Source organism: Mustela erminea, chromosome X (genome assembly GCF_009829155.1).
Source record: "Mustela erminea isolate mMusErm1 chromosome X, mMusErm1.Pri, whole genome shotgun sequence".
Taxonomy (NCBI): domain Eukaryota; kingdom Metazoa; phylum Chordata; class Mammalia; order Carnivora; family Mustelidae; genus Mustela; species Mustela erminea.
Window position 1 is genome coordinate 59,964,947 of NC_045635.1, and position 20,523 is coordinate 59,985,469.

The 20,523-nt window shown below is 47.5% G+C and overlaps 1 protein-coding gene and 1 long non-coding RNA gene across 2 annotated transcripts in view; one reads left to right on the forward strand and one right to left on the reverse strand.

Annotated features, from left to right (window-relative positions):
- The window catches only part of ERCC6L (ERCC excision repair 6 like, spindle assembly checkpoint helicase), a 31,470-nt gene extending 19,980 nt beyond the window's left edge, over positions 1–11,490 (reverse strand). Inside the window, exon 1 of the mRNA XM_032330855.1 lies at positions 11,375–11,490. The gene's annotated coding sequence lies outside the window, so the exon portion shown is untranslated. The remainder of the gene's footprint in view (positions 1–11,374) is intronic.
- Positions 44–19,917, forward strand: LOC116582965. Its single transcript, XR_004282564.1, has 3 exons — positions 44–103; positions 11,802–11,935; positions 19,531–19,917. It is a non-coding gene; the product is annotated as an uncharacterized LOC116582965 (long non-coding RNA).
- Positions 19,918–20,523: the final 606 nt, after the last annotated feature.

Consider the following 20,523-nt stretch of genomic DNA (forward strand, 5'->3'; position numbering starts at 1 on the left):
GCAGCGCTGCGCTCCGCGCCAAAGCCTGAGCCCGCCCACGAAGGTCGCGCGCCTGCGCCTATGCTTCCTGGCGCTCAGAGGTGGTCGCGGCCCCAGCGGAGAGGTTTGGAGTTGTGTCCTCTCGTCTCTCGCGTTTTTAGTCCAATACAAACTGTGCTTCTGCACATTTGTGCGTGTGCTGTCCTCGTGAGGGAAAATGCCTGATATGATCGCAGTCATTTTAGTGGCCCCCAGAGACCTTCTCCATAGCCTGCTCCCCCAAATATCCTTCATTCCACGCTCTCCATTGCCTGGCGGGGCGCACGCTTTGAATCAAACACCCTGGGAGCCATGGTCTCCGTGACTTAAACTCACACTGAAGGTCTTCAAGAGCCAAGCCAAAGTTCTTATTTAAGAAATTAGTAGTGCAAGGGGCGCCTGGATGGCTGAGTGAGTTAAAGCCTCTGTCGTTGGCTCAGGTCATGATCCCAGAGTCCTGGGATCGAGCATCCAGCTTTCTGCTTGGCGGGGAGCCTGCTTCCTCCGCTCTCTGCCTGCCTCTCTGCCTACTTCTGCCTACTTGTGATTTCTCTCTCTCTCTGTCAAATAAATAAATAAATAAATCTTTTAAAAAAAGAAAGAAATTAGTAGTGCTGTAACTTACACATGGTTACCATTTCTTTAGAAGCTCCAACTAGGATGCAGTCATTTTGAAACACAGAGCTCAGAGCTTGGGGCAGGAAACCCTATAACTGAGTTTAAGTGGCGCCCTTGGGGGATCTTAAATAGCAGGTTGTGGGCCCACAAATATTGCCCTTCTTTTTTTTTTTTTTAAGAGCATCTTTTTTTTTTTTTTTAAGATTTTTATATATTTATTTGACAGAGAGAGATCACAAGTAGACAGAGAGGCAGGCAGAGAAGGAGAGAGGAGGGAAGCAGGCTCCCTGCTGAGCAGAGAGCCCGATGCGGGGCTCGATCCCAGGATGCGGGGCTCGATCCCAGGACCCTGGGATCATGACCTGAGCCGAAAGCAGAGGCCTTAACCCACTGAGCCACCCAGGCACCCAAATATTGCCCTTCTTATACTGATAAAAACATGGACATTGTGATTCTTCAAACATTAACATTCAGTGTTTGAAAACTCACCTATTGACCCAGTCATGCCCACCCCAAGTCCAGAAGATTTTAAGCTTTTTTAAATTTTATATATCATTGGGAGTTTAAAAAGAGATCTTCTAAAAAGAGAATACGGGCTATTTTCCTGTTTCACGTTACCTTAAGGCATATTTTCATATGGCGTTAAGCCTTCTGTTAAGAGGAGTTTCGGTTAAAAAAAAAAAAAAGGAAAGAAAGAAAAGGAAAAGAAAAGAACAAAGAAAAAAGTGGGGTTTTAGTATACTATTCTCCCCATTTTCAGACAAGAAAACTGACTTTGCCTAAGTTTTCAGAGCTGGGAAACGGCAGAGCCACAATTCAGTACCAGGTCTATATGGACAAAAATCAGTGCTCACTCACCGTGTCCACTGCCTATTGCTGGAAAGAAATGGACAGAGTAGGAAATGAGGTTGATGAGGCAGTTGGAAGTGGGTTTGTGAGAGAGCTTGTTTACCCTGTTGAGGGGTTTGAATCACTTCTTTTCCTGGAGGCAAGTTTGGATAGGGGTGGGTGGAGCGTGTAGGTGCACTGGGTACCCAAAGTATGAGTGTGATGAGAAGAAGGGCTGGTGGGGAGAATTCCATAGAAAGGAAAAAAAAAGAGAGAGAGAGATGGGAGCATGAAAATCTTCATCACCAGTCCAGGGAAGTCTATCTCCAGTTGTCCTTTGGCTCAGTGTCCACCATCATCGCTTATATATCCTTGGAACAGATGAGAACTCAAAATGAAGCAGAGCGAAACCCTGATTACTGTCTTAGGAAGCTGCCCTCTGTGGGCTGTGGAGAAAAGCTAGAAGGAACTCCCTTAGGAGCCAGGCTAGCCCCTCCCTGCTTCTCATCTGTCAGTCATCTCCAAAGGCTCTGAATATTAGGAAGAAAGGACCAACCTTCCAGCTTGCCTGCCCTTAGGCTACTGGATTTTCTCCATGCCATTTTCACACAACCAGAGGACTTCCCCTTCTTTAAACCCACTAAGTCCTCCAGCCTTCTTTCCCTCTCCCTCAGTCCCACAGTCACTTCCTTTGGACCCTTCTCACTGCCTTCCAGAGTCCCAGCTCTCACCAGGGGGTGCCAATGACCCAGCAAACTCACCACCCTGGACTCCTAGTCCTCCTTTGTAAAAGGTCACATACATTCAAAGACCGGAAAAAAGCAAGGTGGTGAGGGAGGATTTAGAGTGGATAAATGGAGAAAATGAAGGAGAATCAAAGTAATAGTTACTACTATAACAGGCCCTGTTCAAAGCACTAAACTTACATTAATTCTCTTGGCTGTTCCTCATTTCACATCAACCCCAGAGTGACGGTTCCCATTCCCCCAGCAACTCTTAAGGGGATGGAGTTTTAAAAGCCTTCCCTAATTATTGTTATTTGTTTAAGTGTGATAATGGTATTATATTTTTGAAGCCCTTACCTTCTAGAGAAACATAATGGAGTATTTTCAGATAAAATTATATGACATCTGGAGTTTATATTAAAATACTCCAGGTGGGAGAAAAATGAGAGGAGGAAAGATGAGCAATGAGTGGCAAAATGTTGATAATCGTTGAAGCTTGTTACAGAGGTTCATTATCCTCTTCTCCCTACTCTGCCTGTTTGAAATTTTCCATAGTAAAAATATTTTTAAAACTTTGCTATCTAATCTGCAAATAACACTGAGTCACCTGTACTCAAAGACCGGAAATAAGATAATGAGGGAGAGTTCAGAATGGGTAAATGGAGGGAGGGATGGGGCAGAATCAGAACAAGAGCTATTACTAATATAACACTTCAGTGCCAAGCCTTGTTTCTACACAGTTTACATATATTACGTCTTTCCAGCCTCACAACAACCTTGTTCGGTAGTGTATGCCATTATTACCCACCCTTTATACATAAGGAAACTGAGGCACAGTAAGATAGAATAACATATACAAATGTACACTGCTTGTGGGTGGTAAAGCTGGGTTCCAAACCCAGCACTCTGGTTTTTGGCTTTTTGATTTTTTTTTAAGATTTTATTTATTTATTTATTTAAGAAAGAGAATGCTCAAGCATACAGGGGAAGGGCAGAAGGGGAGGGGCAGACTACCTCCTGAGTGGGGAGCCTGACGTGGGGCTCAACGTGAGTCAAAACCAAGAGTCGGACACCCAACAGACTGAGCCACCCAGGGGTTCCTTGACACTTTGCTGTTAAACATGATGCAAGTTAGATGTAGAAAGCAGCTGATGGGTGAAGATAAGGGCTCATTCACTCATGTACTTATTCATCCATTTAATAGATATGTACTGAGCCTTCACAAGATGGCCAGGCAAGCATCTGGGTGCCAGGGATACAATAGTGAACAAAACAGACTGGTTCTTGCTGTGAAAGAGTTTGGAGTTTGATGGGATTGGGCTGGTGCTTGAAATAATGATCATGTAAGCATGTGGAAAATTACAAACCATGATGAGGGCACAGAAGGAGAGCTCCAGGGAGTTCTGAGAGCATATGATGACGTACCTGGCCCAGTCTGAAGGGGCTGAGAAGGTCTTTCTTTCTTTCTTTCTTTCTTTCTTTTTTTTTTTTTTTTTAGATTTTTATTTATTTATTTATTTGTCAGAGAGAGAGAGAGAGAATGCGAGCAGATAGAGAGGCAGGCAGAGAGAGAGAGAGAGAAGCAGGCCCCCTACCTAGCAAGGAGCCCGATGTGGGCCTCGATCCCAGGACACTGGGATCATGACCTGAGCCGAAGGCAGCTGCTTAACCAACTGAGCCACCCAGGCATCCCGAGAAGGTCTTCTGAGGAAGTAACATTTGAGCTGAGAGCTGAAAGATAAGGAGGAATTAATGGGACAAAAAAAGGGAAGGGAAAAGCATTTCAGGCAGAGTGAAGAGTACAACCAAAGGCCCTGGAGCAGGAGAGAGCTGGATACACATGAAGAACTGGAAAGGCTAAGGCGGTGGGAGCAAAGCCTAGAAAGCTAGAGTTGGAAGGGCTTTTTGAAGTCCAGTGCAATGTCACAGGTGAGAGAAGTGCCCCTGGGAAAGAATGATCCAAAGTCACACCCTGAATCAGTGGCAGAAACAGGACTCAACCTAGGTTCCTTCACCCCCAGCCCAGTGCTCTTTTCCAGCACAGATCATGGCTTTCCTGCATATAAGGAGAAGGGAGGTAAACTGGGTGTCAGCACAACATTGCTCACTGGGACAGAGAGTGGCAGAGAGTGTTCTTGGAGATAGGTATAAATAAGTAAATGAAGTCTTCATGAGCAAGGAGACCAAGGGTGAGTGAGTTTGGAGCCAAAGAAGAGGGAAGTAATTTAGAAACAGGAAGAATTTAATGTGTGACTCCCAGATCCCTAATTAGGCTTTTCTCCCGCTATTTCTAGCAAGGGTTCTAAAGTGGATGGGATTTGTTGGGGGAGGGTTGGAGAAGAGTACTGAGGCTGAGGTCCTTGGCCCCTCATTTGAGGGGAGGGGAGGATGCTCGGGCTCAGCGGCCCAGCTGCGAGTCATCTCCAGCTCTGCCAGCAGGGGGAGCCGGAAACCGAGCTTCCTAAGAATGGCGGCTGGCTTGGCTGGCGGCTGGCCTGGCCCCCGGCCTGGAGAAATCTTCATGGAAGCTAGTCAAGTCAGTCCAACATGCTGTGGAAATGACAGGAACTGAGGGGAAAGAAGGAGCCAAGAGTTGGGATTATCCACAGGGTCTTTGCACTAAATTGCAGTCTTTGGTAAGTGCCTTCTGAACCTGCCTCCTGGGGTTTCAGCAGAAGTAGGCAGGCACCTAAGGGTAGAGAATCATTTGACAGGAGAAAGCTGCTGCATGAAACATGGCCTTCTAACACTCCTTTTGGACTACCTCATCCATTCCCCAAACCTCACAGTTCTGTCTCTAACCTCATCCTTTTTCCTGAGTCTCAGACCTAAATGGCCAACTGGCTGCAGGGACGTATCTTCCCGGAAGCTTAAACTCGACATGGCACTGAACTCATCTCCCACCCTCCCCGAGTCTTGTTCCCTCAGTATCTCTCATTTCCATGAAGAGCACTGCCACCACCACCCCCAAATCATTCAAGTCAGAAACTGGGAGGCATCTTTCCAGATCCTGTTGGCTCTACCTCCAAAATATAACCAAAACCCAAACACTTCCCTTCATCTCCTCTGTCACCGTTCTGGTCTACGGCATGGTCATCTCTCACCTGGCTCACTGCAATAGCTTCTTGATTTTCTCCTTGCTTTTCTTTGTGCCCGCTCCCCACTGTTTCTGCACCCAGAAACTAGAGTGATCTTCCAAAGACACCGATCTGATCATGTCATGGCACTGTCTAAACCCTTTGAAGCCTCCTTCTTGCCCTCCAAATCAAGTCCTGCCTCCTCACCGTGGCTTTCAAGGTCTTCCAAATCTGGCTCCTGACTGCTTCTCCAGCCTTATGACTCAATTTTCCACAGCCGCTAAGCGTGTGTGTGCGCGCACACACACACACAGACACACACACACAGACACACACACACACACACACACACACACACACACCACTCGTCTCAAACTGAAGCACTTCCACTTAAATCTTGCTTTGCGTGCTGTTTCCTCTGCCCGGACTTTCTTCCCTTCCTTTTTGTCTCACTATCTCCTCTTCACTGCTTGCCTCTCAGCTCAAGTTTTCCAGGGCCCTTCCATAATCCTTCCCAACAGTCATCCTCTGGGACAAAATGTGATTCATTCACCCTGCTTTTATCATTGGATTAGTCCACAGAATGTGGCTGCCCGGTTACCTCTGGCTCACCCATGATCACGTGAGCTCTGTGAAGGACCCATCAGTCTTTTCTACTTTATAACTTCACAGAGTTTAGCCCGGTACCTACATATAGTAGCCAATAAGGAATACTTTTGGTTGGATGATGAATGGGTGGATGGACGAATTTGTCAATTTCTTGGTCTCAAAGGAGAGCAATAGACACCATGTTGGAGGGCTATAGTGAGGTCGTGGGTAGGAGTGATAGATCTAAAGCAATAGTGGGGGCCAGGAACCAAGGAAGGGGGGAGGTCAAAGCCTGCCTATCCCAGCCACACTTCTTGCCAGCACTGACTCTTTCTTATACCCGCCTCAGCAAGGACTCAGAAATAGCACAGAGCAATCTGAGTTACACCCAGGAATGGGATACTCCTTTCTATTCTCTTCCCAAATCTCGTGCTGGGAGAAAGCCACCCATGTCTGGCTGTGAAATGAATGGGTTCCAGCCAGTGCCTAGTGTTGGTGGATTCTCCAGATGCCCCATGCCCACTCATTCCCCACGTCAAAAGCATTTCTGGAAGCTCCCATGAGTTCCTCCTCGGCTCCCGCACCTTCTTCCTGCAGCCGCAGAGAAAGGCTCCCTACACGGCATGGGCGCCTATCCAAAAAGCTGAAGTCAAGGCTTCTCCCTGATGTCAGCCCAAGAAGGGATCCCTGGGGGCCCCTAATCCTAACCTCTGTGGTCCTTTGCCCTTCCTCCTTGGCACTACCTGAGGCAGGAAATAAAATCTACAAGCTCTTGAGGGGAGGATGGAGGGTTACATTTTTCTACAGCCCTTCTAAGGCCTTGGCCCCCTGCCTAGATGTGAGTCAGGAACTGTATGTCCCAGAGAATTGGCTTCCCAGCCATCTGCTCTGAGCTTAAAGAGCCTAGGGGCCCTCATTGGATGCTCTGTTCAAATTAGCCAAGAAGGACAGGGTGAGGACAACAGAGCAGGCGGGATCTTGGCCAGTCTAGGCCTCCTAGACTGTGTGTGGAGGAAAGGGGCAGATATGTGACACCAGGGCACAGTGAGGGCATGGCAAGTCCCCAAGCAGAGAGCACCTCTCACAGCCCAGCTGCACTGCTCCCAGAGCCAAGCCTTCCCAGCTCCCCTTTCGAGGGAACTCATGGCTTTGTGAACACCTACTTTATGCTGGCCCACAACAAGCAAGAAATTACTGTTCTCCTTTACCAGTCACAGGAACCAAGGCTCAAAAGGGTTAACTGCTTTACACAAAGTCGCACAGCAGGTATGCCTCAGATTCAAAGAGAGCAAGACCAGGACCAGGGCATCAACTCCCAGACCCTTGGTAAATGGTTGCCAAGGCTACTAGAGAATGATTCTCCCTTTCAGTGAGCAGGTAGGCAGTCTGAGGACAAAGGCGGGGAAGGGATACAGAAAGTCACACTCCTTCTATGCCTAGGACATAGCTTGCTCCATCCAGGAGAAAACATGTCTTTAACCCTTTAACGTACATTATATCCGGTAGTAAGAATGGATCAGTTTCATACATGGAAAATTTTAGGGTGGAGACAATGAAAGACTTACTTAAGGTCTCACATCAGAGAGTAAGAGATAAATGAATCAATCTGAGAAACCAGACAGATCCACTGCAGGAAGCCTGATGAGGCATTCCTCAGTCCCCAAATCCCCTCAGCCCTGTACATTCACAGGATTGAAGAACCAAGCACCAGGCATAGTTGCCGGGGGGGGGGGGCACATTTGGTGACTCATAGAAATAGGGAACCCCTGGGCGCCTGGGTGGTTCAGTCAGCTAAACGTGTGTCTTCAGTTCAGGTCATGATACCGGGGTCCTGGGATTGAGCCCCGCATTGGGCTCCCTGCTCAGCATGGAATCTGCTTCTCCTTCTCCCTCTGCCCCTCTCCCTGCTCACGCTTACTCTCTCTTGCTCACTCTCTCTCTCAAGTAAATGAATAAAATCTTAAAAAGAAAGAAAGAAAGAAAGACCTTCTGGGGCTGATCTTTAACGTACCAGGGGTTTTCAACCCTAGATTCATGTTAGAGTCACTGGGGATCTTTTAAATAATAATTGTGTTTGCAACATATGTATCCAATAAAGAAAGAGTATCCAGAATATATACAGAGCATTGACAAATCAATAATAAAATGACAACCTAAAAAATACAGGCGAAAGATAAGAACAGACACCACATGGGAGAGGATATATGAATGATGGATAAGCACATGAAAAGATGACCACCATAGTCATTAGGGAAATGCAGTTTAAAGCCACAGTAAGAGGGTGGCTCAGTGGGGTTAAGCCTCTGCTTTCGGCTCAGGTCATGGTCTCAGGGTCCTGGAATCAAGCCCCATGTCAGCCTCTCTGCTCAGCAGGAAGCCTGCTTCTCCCTCTCTCTCTCTGCCTGCTTCTCTGCCTACTTGTGATCTGTCTCTCTGTCAAATAAATAAATAAAATCTTAAAAAAAAATAAAACCACAGTGAGGGATGTCTGCATGGCTCAGTGGGTTAAGCCTCTGCCTTCGGCTAGGGTCATGATCCCAGGGTTCTGAGATCCACCAAAGTCAGGCTCCCTGCTGAGCAGGGAGTCTGCTTCTCCCTCTGCCACTGCCCCTGCTTGGGCTCTCTCTCTCTCTCTCTGTGTCAAATAAATAAAATATTTAAAAAGAAAAAAAAGGACAGACAATACAAAGTGTTGGCAAGGTTGTGGAACAACTGTAACTCTCATATTTTGTTGGTGAGAGTGCAAATCGGCACAAGAATTTTGGAAAACACAGTCTCAAGCAAGTTCCACATAAATCCAGCAATTCCACCCCCAAAGAAATGAATGCACGTGCCTATGGAAAGATTGGGATGACACAAATATCTCTGGACGGGTGAATGGCTGAACAAACTGGTGTGTCCACACAAGGGAATACTCTTCAGCAATGGAAGGGACTACTACTGATCAGTGCAACAACTTGGATAGATCTTAAAGGTAGTGTGCTACAGGAAAGAAGACGATCTCAAAATGTCACATACTGCTCAATTCCACTTCTATGTAGTTCAAGAACAATCAGAATGAATCTATGGTAGAAATAAAAATGGTGGGTTCCTCTGGCAGGGGTGGGGGCATTGACTGGGATGGTGGAAATGGTCTATGTTTTTACTGGGGCGATGGATACACACTGCCCACAGTTACCACAATTCGTTGAACTATATACTTAAGACCTACGCATTTTACTATGTGTACATTATGCCTTAATTTAAAATGTCCAGCTCTTAACTATAGAAAACAAACCATGGGTTGCTGGAGGGGAGGAGGTGTGGGGATGAGATAATTGGGTGATGGGCATTAAGGAGGGCACGTGATGTGATGAGCACTGGGTGTGACACGCAACTGATGAATTATTGAACAGTGCATCTGAAACTAATGATGTCCTCTATGTTGGCTAGTTGAATTTAAATAATAAATATATAGTTAAAAATAAAATAGATGGACCATTAAAAATAAACAAAGAAACAGACAAATAAAATACCATGTCCTGGTCCACCTCTAACTAATTAAATCAAAATCCCTAGAGGCAGGGCCTGGGCAAGGACCTTTTTTAAATCTCCCCAAGGGACACTCATGTGCAGCTGGTCGGAGAAGCATTGATTAATATTACCACGATCTTTCCCTAGCAACAGACTCTTTCAGCCTCCTGTGTCATGGAGACGTTTCAAAGGTGCCCATCGAAAAGAGTCCATCCTAGGATCACCAGCAGAGGTAGGCAAGTGGGATAGGTGAGCGGGTGTAGACACTTGCCACATGTCTCAGAAGATGGTTTCATATCAATCCATAAAAACACTGCATTTCACACTTTGAAATGGCTAAAGTAGTGAATGTACTGTTTTGTGACTTTCATCTCAATTCAAAAGATAAAAAAAATTCAAGACCTTCCTAAGTTTATTTACTTATTTATTTTTAAAAGATTTTATTTATTTGACAGAGAGAGACACAGTGAGAGAGGGAACACAACCAGGGGGAGTAGGAGAGGGAGAAACAGGCTTCCCACCAAGCAGGGAGCCTGATGTGGGGCTCAAACCCAGGACACGGGGCTCGATTCCAGGACCTGGATATCATGACCTGAGCTGAAGGCAGACGCTTAATGACTGAGCCACCCAGGTGCTCCAAGAGCTTCCTTAGTTTTAATGGCTACATATATTCTACTGTGAGAGCGTACTTTAATTTCTTTGACCAGTCCCCTGTTGGTGGATATTTTTCCAGTCTGCTACTACAAATATCCTGATACATGCATTCCTGTGAATATGTGTGAATGTATCTGTAGGATGATTTCCTAAAGGTGGAATTGTTGGGGTCAAAGAGTAGGTGTCTTTCTCATTTGGACAGAAACTGCTAAATTGTCTTCCGTAAAGGATGGGCGATCTTCTGTTCCCATCAGCAATGTACCAGAATGCCTGTTTCCCCACACCCTTGCTGACAATGGTTTCTTAACCTTTAGATCTTCGCCCTTCTGCTTCTTAAAAAGTCGTAACTCATAGTTTTATTTTCATTTCCCCTTAGAGTAGGTCTTCACTGAGACCAGTCAAGTGGAGAACAAGCATGTCATTTTGGGTGTAGAGAGGCAGGCAGTTACCTGTTCTAGCATAGGGTTAGCTTTGAACAAGTCACCAAGAATCCCAAGAATGCTTTCCTGAGTATCAAGGACTCCCAAAGGTCTCTCTTAGGTCCAGACCTCTCACTCAAGCACCGGCCTCCTATATCAAGGCCTCCCTGATATCTCTTACTGAACACACCCAGAAGTATGGGTTCCCAATCCACCTTCCAACCTGAGCTGCTCCAGTCTTTCCCATCTCTGTGAATGGCACCACCATACACCGAGTTGCTGAAGCCCCAAATCTAGAAACTAGGAACGTCGTCTCTTCTCTGTCCCTCACCCAACCCATCGCCAAGCCTTTCAGGCTCTATCTTCAAAATACATCCTGAATCTCTCCGCTTTTCCCCACCCAACTGTAAGCACCCAAGTCTAAGCCACCTGGCATTTGCCAGTGACTTCCTAATGGGCCTCCTTATTCCCATTCTTGTCTCCCAGTCCATTTTTCTTATTAAGGTAATTAAATCCATTCTTCAATCAGCAGCCAATAACCTTTTTTAAAAAATAGAAACCAGATCACATCATTCCTTTGCTTAAGACCTTTCCTGAGTCCATAGTGCCCTGAAAATACCATCCAAACTCCCTATGGCGCCCTACAAGTCCCTAGCACTCACACGGGTCCAAATCCCTTCCTGTTTGTTCATTTCACCTCAACCACATGGGCTTTCATTCTCTTCTTCAAACAACCAAGGCCATTTCCACCACAGGGGCTTTGCATTTGCTGTTCCCTCTGCCGGGAACATTTTCTCCTAAAATCTTAGCAAGCCTGGCTCCTTCTTAGCGTCCAGATCTCAGCTCTCTCTCCTGTGAGACCTTTCCTGACCCATCCTCTCTAAAATAGCTACCCCACCTCCCTCATCCTGTTTATGTCCTTTGGAGCCCTTACCAGTATTGAGACGTTTCTCCTTCCTCTGTTTACTTCCACATTGTCTGTTCCCCTCCAGAACATTAGCTCCATGTTTGTATCTCCAATACCCACACTAGTTCTGAAGCACAGTAGGTGCTTAAAAAATATTTGGAAGGAATGAACTGTTGGGTAGTGCTTTCTTGTTTTCAAAGCCTCCTCCTGCTCTCCGATTTAAACAGGGAGGAGGCCATCAGAGAAGGAAGGGTTGTTTTTCAACACCAAGAAGGGAACAAAACTGATTTTAAGTACTCGGGGTCCACATCTCTCCAAATAATTAGAAAAAAAAAAAAAAAAAAAAAGGTCTAACCAAAGCTCTCCTTGGAAACACTGGGGAGCCTCCTTTGAATTATCGTGTCTCATTGCAAGCAATAAAACAGCCTTCTTTTGTCAATATTCTCTGCTTCAGATTTGTCACTAATTCCAGCTGGCCTCGTCCCAGCCAATCTGAATGACCGAAATGCAGAGTGAATACAATTTAATCAGCGGCTCGGCCCCCGCGGGATGAGCTGGCGGTGTCTCTGTGGGCCTCGTCGCTAAAAGGTATTCCAGGGGCAGTGATTTTTGCACCGAATAAAGGCGGGCCAGCAGGAACCCCGCTCCTGCGGCGGGGGAATCTGGCAGGCACTGAGGCAGGGCGGGGGCGAGGCGGGCGAGGCGGGAGAGGCGGGAGAGGCGGGCGGGCGAAGCGGGCGGGCGGCAGAAAGGCGGGGGACGAGCAGGAGGGAAGACAATGCACACGCACGAAGGGTCGTAGTACAAACTGTTCCGGCCATGATCTCCTTTCTGCCCCCAACGACGGCCTCGGGGCCGGTTCCTCTTGCCCTGGGACCACGGGGAAACTGAGGCTCTGAGGGCCCTGCCTGCTATCTCAGTGCCCGCGGAGGGCACCACTCCCCCGCCTCATCTCCTACCGTCCGTGAGCCCGGCGGCGCCGGGGCCGTTGCTATGGCATCTCTGGAGTGTCACAAGTGCCCAGGAAGCATACAAATCGACCTGCGTGAGACATAGCCCTGTGCAAAACAACTTCCAATTTACTCGCAATAATTACCACCCCCAGATAATCGCCTGTACCCAGGCGGGCGAGGAGGGCTTGGAGGGGGAAGGGAGGCAAGAGGCAAGGGAGGCAAGAGGCGAGAGGGGAAGGAGGAGGGAGGGGGGAGGAGGAAAGCACCAGGCCAGTGGCGGCTGCCCTGCCAAGGGTTTTGAGGAAAGGGTAGGGGGAGAAGAGAAGTGGTCTTCCTGAATTCGGCACTGAGAAAGCGCTCTGTTCTGAGTGGTTCTGGAAACTTGCATGGTCTTCTGGATGGATCCTCTCAGGGCATTGCATTCAGTAGGTACTGGGCACGCCAGTGGTTGGAATTTTGCCTGGCATTGGGGATGCAAAGGCCAGTTCTTGCAGTGGAGGCTCACAGAGTTCTGGGAGCCAAAAATAAAATAAGATAAAATAAAATAAGGCAGCGAGACACACAAACATGGTGCAATTATAAGGGCCATCATTCATTCAACATGTATTTATTAAGTACCTACACTATGCCATGCACAGCAATGAACAAAACAGACAAAACTCCTGCCCTCATGAAGTTTCCATTGGAGTAGAAAGAGACAACAACTTTGTAAAAGATAAATAAAAGTAAACCGTTAGTTGGTGTATTTGGGTCCTCTAGAGAAACTGAACCGATAGGGTGTGTATAAATACCTAAAGAAATTTCCTGTGAGGAATTACTTCATATGGTTTTGGAGGCTGGCTAATCTGGGATATGCAGTGGGTGAGCTGGAGACCCAGGGGAGCCAATGCTGGAAGCTTCCGTCTGAATCCCAAGACAAGAGAATAACGTCCCAGCTCCAAGACAGTCAGGCAGAAAGAATTCTTTCTTACTCAATCTTGTATTGTATTCAGGCCTTCAATGGACTGGGGGGAAGCCCACCCACACTGGGGACAGCGATCTGCTTTTCTCCATGTACAGATTCAAATGTTAATCTCATGCAGAAACACCCAGACATAATAGTTAATGAAATATCTGCCCCCCACCCCCTCCCGCCTGTCAAGTTGACACAGAAAATGAACCATCACAACCTGGTGATGAGAGGCGTGGCCATAGTTGCTGACAAGTGAAAAATAAAACAGGAGAGTAGGAATAGAAAGTGTTGGTGGGCTGGGGGTTGCCACTTTAAAGGAGGCGATGGAGAAAGTCTCACAGAGAAAGTATCATTAGAATGAAGTCTTGAGAGAAGTGAGGCAGGAGTTTCCTGGGTGGCTCGGTGGGTTAAGCGTCTGCCTTTGGCTCAGGTCCTGGCCTCAGCATTCTGGGATCTGATGGGAGCCCCCGCAGAGGCTCCCTGCTCAGTGGGGAGGCCTCTCCCTCTGCCCCCACCCCGCTTGTGCTCTCTCTCAAATAAATAAATACAATCTTTAAAAAATAACAAATTATAAAAAGGAAAGAAGGAAATGAGGCAGCAAGCCATGCGGATTTCCAAAATGCTCCAGGCAGAAGGAAGGGTAGGTACAAAGGCACTGAGGCAAGAGCATGTCTGGTGTGTCGGAGGTACAGTGGTGGTGAGTCCAGGCTACCTGGAGCAGAGTAAGCAAGGTCTCCACGGCAAGGAAAGAGGCAGTGACAGAACACGCGGGTCACGTGGGCCAACGTGAGGATGGATACTACCAGTGAAGGGAGAGCCATTGCTGGATTTTGAGGTGGAGACCCAGGATTTGCACTTATGTTTCAGTAGGATCCCTCCAGCTTCTGAGTAATGAATAGACCGTGTGTGCAGGAAGGGTGGTGAGGGTCAAGGGTGAAGCAGGCACAGTGCTAGGGGCTATTCTATTGCGGCAATCCAGGTGAAAGGTGATGGGAGCTTAGACCAGGGTGGCCCTGTGGAGATGATAAGAAGTGGTGAATTCTGGGTATATTTTGCAGGTAGAGCCAATGGGATTTGCTGACGGATCAGACATGTGGTGGGGTGAAGAGAGAGAAGGGGCACCTGGGTGGCTCCGTGGATTAACCATCTGCCTTCAGCTGGGTCATGATTGCAGGGTCCTGGGATTGAGCCCTATGTTGGGCTCCCTGCTCGGTGGGGAGTAAGCTTCACCCTCTCCCTCTGCCCCCCTCCCATGGCTCGTGCTCTTTCTCTCTCTCTCTCTCAAATAAATAAATAAAATCTTTAAAAAAGAAAAGAGAGGAGTCAGAGACGATCAAGAGGGAACATGTCTTGGGACAGGTATTGAGGTATGAACTGGAGAGAGTTCAAGTGCATGGGGACTGAGGAGTTAAATTGAGGCCCCCCCCACCCCCGTCCTTTTCTGCTGTATGACCTTGGGCGAGTTGCTTGCCATCTCTGAACCCAGGTTCCCTCCCCTGCAGAAACTTACAGGGCTGTTTTGAAGATTTAACGAGGGGAGGGATAAAAAAAAACCCAGGTTCCATGGCTGGCACAGAGTAGGTGCTCCCTGAGCAATTTGCCCCCTTGTCCCTCTCTTTCTGAGGAAGTTGGAGAAGCTTCAAAGTAGAGCCAAGATTAGGGACCGTAAAGGATGAGTGCTGTTTTGTTGGGGGTGAATCCTGGCTGCCTCAGTCTGTAGGGCCTTTGACTCTTGATCTCAGGGACCGTGAGTTCAAGCCCCACGTTGGGGGAAGAGTTAACTTAAAAAAAATTAGAGGGGTGAAAGGGCTCATTCTTCACAACAAGTGGGACATGGGGAATGAAGCCAATGGCCAGGCAGGCCTTAGTGGAAGTCCTGAGGTGGGGAAAGCTGCAGGAAGACAGGGAGCACTGGAGCATGGAGAAAGTATAAGGGAAAGAAAGTCATGTGCAAAGAAAGGGGATGGTGTGAGGGGAGGGGAGGCCAGCCTCCCGCCTCCCTGGTTCTGCCTTAGGCCAGCCCTGGCTCAGAGGACTTTTGAAACCGTCTCAGTTACGGGACGAAGTTGGTCGTAACTATGACATACAAATTCCCAGCTCGGCGAGGGGTTGACTGAGCTCTGTGCTATGAGGAGTCACACAACAAACATCTGGCTTGGCTACCGGCCAAGACAGGGGACCCCCCCACCGCAACCCCGCCGCCGCCACCAACTCTGGCCATACACACACTGATTGCAAACATATGGCCCCCAAGGAGGGGACTTTCCAAAAGGCCTCAAGAGCCATCTTTCTCTTTGCCTAGGGCCCCTTACTGCCTTACTTCTTGCATGAAAGCACGAATTCCTCTTACATGGGACAAATAAGCCCGTCCCCGGGACCTGCCACCCCCAACCCCCAGAACCATGAACCATCCAATCTCCTCACTTCATGGGAGGCTCTGACAACATCTGCCTGGGTTCCCATCCAGTCCCATGCCTGTTCTTGATCTCTCTGAGCCTTATTTTCCACCTCCACAGAGAAGGATATAAATGACACTTCCTTTGCAGGCTTGATGAAAGGCTCTAATGGGATTATCAGAGACTGTGACTCAGAGGCATTAAGTACTGAGAAGAGCGGATTGACCCCCGCCCCCGACTCCACACTTAATGCTACCAATTATCATTAGGTGATTCAGAGGAAAAATTGTACCAAATGTAAAAAGGGGAAGAAAGTCCAACCAAGTTCTGATTTTTCCTGTGATGACTACTTTGATGGAGACCTTTGAAATATCAACTGTCATATGCTTTCTCCCAACACTTTTGTTGGTGTTCCTGCTTTTTGAATGCCCTCAGCATGTTTATTGAGCAACTGGGCCCTGGAGAATATGGATTTGGAAACGGTAATAGGTCAGACACATTCTTCTTGGCCAGGAGCAGGGAACATTCAATAGCGTTTACTACCTGCCAGGGAATGTTCTAGGTCATTTTATCCTCCAAATAGACCCTGTGAGGTTGGTATAATTATTATCCTCCTTTTATAGATGGGAGAGGTAAGACTCAGGGGAGTGAAGTGACTTGCCTACCATTAAACAGAGGGCAAATGCTGGTCAAGGTCTTGTCCACAGGCAGTCTTGCTGCAAAGGCCCTATGCTCCACTACAATGCCATACTGTCTCTTCAAGCTGTTGGATCAAACCCTGTGAGATCCTCGTATCCCAAGGGGAATGGGGATCGGCTGAGGGAATGGCATTGGCTCTCAGCAGCCCTCACCCTGGGTAGAGAGACAGCCCCAAACCCTCATCCTCACTGAAAACTACACGAGGGCTCAAATCGGCAATGGGGCTGCCCAGCGACTCTCTTTGGGGAGGCATCTCTAAGTCCCAACTCTGTCTCAGGCATACCACCTTTCTCCTCCCAGGAGAGCAAGCAGACCCTCCACAGTGCCTTCTGGAGGCTTTTCACTCCTCCCCCAAACAGTGGTGCTCATCTGCCCTCACCTTTCTCACCCTGCGCACCTGGGGGACCTCATCCCTCCATGACTGGAATCACCTTCTTTATCCTTGGCGCTTGGTCCAGATCCCTTCTCTGAATTCTCAAACCATCTCTCTGGCTTCGTGTCTCTCGTGGATCTAGTGCTCCACCTGCAGTGTGAACTCAGTGGGTGTCTTCTTCCTCAGAACCTTCTCCTCCTTCCGTGTCCCTGTTCTTGAGGAATGGCTCGGCCACTTATCCACCTCTTCAGCCAGAACCCCGGGAGTCATCCTCAAGTTTTCTTTGCCTTCGCTGCCCACATCCCATCAGGCACCAGGGCCTGTCAATGTTACCTCCTACCTATCTCGTGAATCTACTCCCTTCTCTCCATTCCCACCGCCACCTCCCTAGTCCAAGCCACAACCATCAGGGAGATGAAGTAAAAGGCAAAAGCCTTCTCCCTGCCCCCCCTGCCCCCCTGCCTCTATTCTCCCCCTTCCAATCCATCCTTCACCCCGCAGCCAGGGTGACGGTGAGTTCTTTTCTAATTTAATTTTATTTTAGATTTTATCTATTTATTTGGGACAGAGAGAGAGCGCACACATACTAGCAGGGCAGAGAGAGAAGCAGGGTCCCACTGAGCAGGAACCCCATGTGGGGCTCCATCCCAGGACCCTGGGATCATGACCCGAGCTGAAGGCAGATGCTTCACCAACTGAGCCACCCAGGCACTCCCCAGGGTGAATTCTTTAAAACACAACTTAACACAATAATTGACATTAACAAAAACCCAGAGCTCTTTGATTTCTTTATTTTTCTGAGGATTAAGTTGAAATTCCTATACAGCCCTGATGCAGCACTGTGCTATTAAGCAAGCCGTCTTCCAGGATGGGCTCTGGAGTTTATATTAAACTTCAGTCCTGATGCCAAACCAGCTAGTGTGACTTTTGGTCCACTCTTCACCTCTCTGACCTGCAATTCTCTCACTTGCTTGGTAGGACAGAACAGTTCCTAGGCAGGAGGATGGTTGTGAGGGTGCGAGTCCCATGCTGAGCTCTGTGCCCCACACAGAGGTGCATGAATCAGTCACTGATGGTCAGATAAGAGAAGTATAAAGTCATCCGTACCAGCCATATACATTATTACTGATTTAATCAACTAATGATTAATACTCATTGTTCATGACATCATGGATCTTGTTAAATTGTACTATACATTATGATTATATTAATTTGGCTTTTATGATTATCTCTCTAGCTGCACTTCTCCCAACTCCCCCACCTCCCTTCCCTTTCCTTTTGTTGTCACATACTTTGACCCACCCGATCCCCCAGTTTTCTCACTCTGTCTCCCTGTTAAATTTTTCTCTCCCCACCCTGATTCCTCCAACCTCTTTTTGTATTGCTAAGTCCCTTGCAGGATCAGTTCAGGCATTGATTTCTCTGGGCAGCCTGCCCAGACCCTCCCAAGACCACTGAAGATGGCTCTCCCATGGGCCTGCGGAGCACCCCGCCCTCCCTTTTTAGAGCCTCTATCATACTGTATGTGTCAGTCTATCTGCAGTTCTGCCTTCCATGGTTTCAGTGACCCAAGGCTGCCCGTGGTCCAGAAGCAGATAGTCCTCCTAACATAGCATCAGAAGGTCAATAGCAGCTTAATGCTACGTCAAGGTGCTTACGTCACTCACCTCATTTCGTCTCATCATGCAGGCATTTTATCATCTCACATCATCACAAGAAGAGTGAGTCCAGTACAAGAAGATATTTTGGGAGACAGAGACCGCATTCACATAACATTCCTTGCAGAATATTTCCGTAATTGTTCTATTTATTCATTGTTGTTAATCTCTTACTATTTCTTTATGAATTAAACCTTATCATAGGTACATGCAGATAAGGAGGGAATAGGGATGCCTGGGTGGCTCAGTTGAATGTCTGCCTTTGGCTCAGGTCATGATCGCGGGGTTCTGGGATCGAGCCCCGCATCGGGCCCCTTGCTCAGTGGGGAGCCTGCTTCTCCCTCTTCCTGCCTTCCCCTGCTTGTACTCTCTCTCTCTTTCTCACTCTCTGACAAATAAATAAAAATCTTTAAGAAAGAAAAGTTAAGGAGGGACTACTGTATTTCTTGTCACACTCCTGTAATTAGGCTGTCAGTTTGCTGAGGAGCTCTGTGTCTTATTCACCATTACAAACCATGCTCTTAGCACTGCTGGGCACAGAGTTGTTGTTTAATAAATGTTTGCTGAAGTCTGTCTGCATGCCCCCCTCATTAGCCACACCCCCTAACTCCCTTCATGGGGTCCAAGGCCCTGAGCCAAAACTCTTCAGAGCTAAAAGCTGCTACCTGAGAACACAGAATCAGAATGAACCAAAGCAGGTGGTTTAACCAACTGGTCACTGCAAGAACTTTCTGTCTCTGCCCTAGGGGTATTTCTCTCCTTGGGTTCATAGCCATCTCATGCTCTGTGGGCTTGGTGAAGGTATGGGTATTAATGTGTGTGGGCGGGGAAGAGATTTAGGACAAGTTGATTCATCTCAAAAATGAAGTTCAAATGCAATGAACTTCATTTCTGTCATCTGTAAAATGAGGACTAAGGTCCACCTGGTGGGGTCATCATGGAGATTTATTGAGGTAATACATGGAGGTGCTTTGTAAACTGTACAAGACCACATGTGGCGCTCGATGATGATCACGCACAGAAAATGTGTTGCTCTTTGGCTCAAGTCTTTTCAAGACCCCATGGACACAAGGGGCCTCCTGCTTATACAGCATTATCGTTAACAATCAGGTTACAACTGATTGACATTATCACTTTCTTTATATTTGGCAGATCTCCAGCCTGTGGCAACACACTGATCACCATAGAGACCTGAGAAGTGCCCTCGCCTCACTGGTACCACATTTACAAACCAACCCTTAAAGTGGATTATTTTGTAGATGGCTGCTTTCATCTATTCAATGTTGATTCTATTAGTTCTAATTTCAGAGGGTGACATTTTCTGACCTTGTCCCCTTAAGCACAAGCAAAAACTTTGGCTTCTTTTTTTTTTTTTTTTTTTGGAAGTGAAAAATATATAGTGTGCTTGGGGAAACAGTGAGGAAACAAGACAGATGGAGGGGAGGGTTTGTTCAACACCCACAACATGCCAGTAACTGGGCTAGATAGTAGGGATTACAGTGGGGAACAAGATTAACCTTGTGGACCTCACAAACTCTTGAGGGAGACAGACAATTAAATAGACAATTTTTTAAATCAACATATAATGTATTATTTGCCCCAGGGGTACAGGTCTGTGAATCGCCAGGTTTACACACTTCACAGCACTCCCCATAGCACATACCCTCCCCAATGTCCATCACACAGCCACCCATTCCCCCCCACCCCGTCCAGTAACCCTCAGTTTGTTTCCTGAGGGTTATGGTTTGTCTCCCTTTCTGGTCCCATTTTGTTTCATTTTTCTCTCTCTTCCCTCCATGACCCCCCTGCCCTGCCTCTCAAATCCCTCTTATCAGAGAGATCATACGATTATTATTATTATTATTATTATTTTTTTAAGTAAGCTCTATGCCCAATGTGGGGCTTGACCTCACAACCCTGAGATCAAGAGTCACGTGCTCCATCGACTAAGCCAGCAAGGTCCCCCTAAATAGGCCATTTTAATACACCGAGGTAGAATCTAGGATGGGAAGAACAGAGAAATAGAGTGCTGAGGGCACTTCCCAGCAGTTTCCCAGAGGAAACAATACCTCATTTGAGACCTGAAGGACGGCCGAGAGTCGAAGAAGTTCCTGGAAGAAAAAAGGGTCAAAAGGATATGAAGAG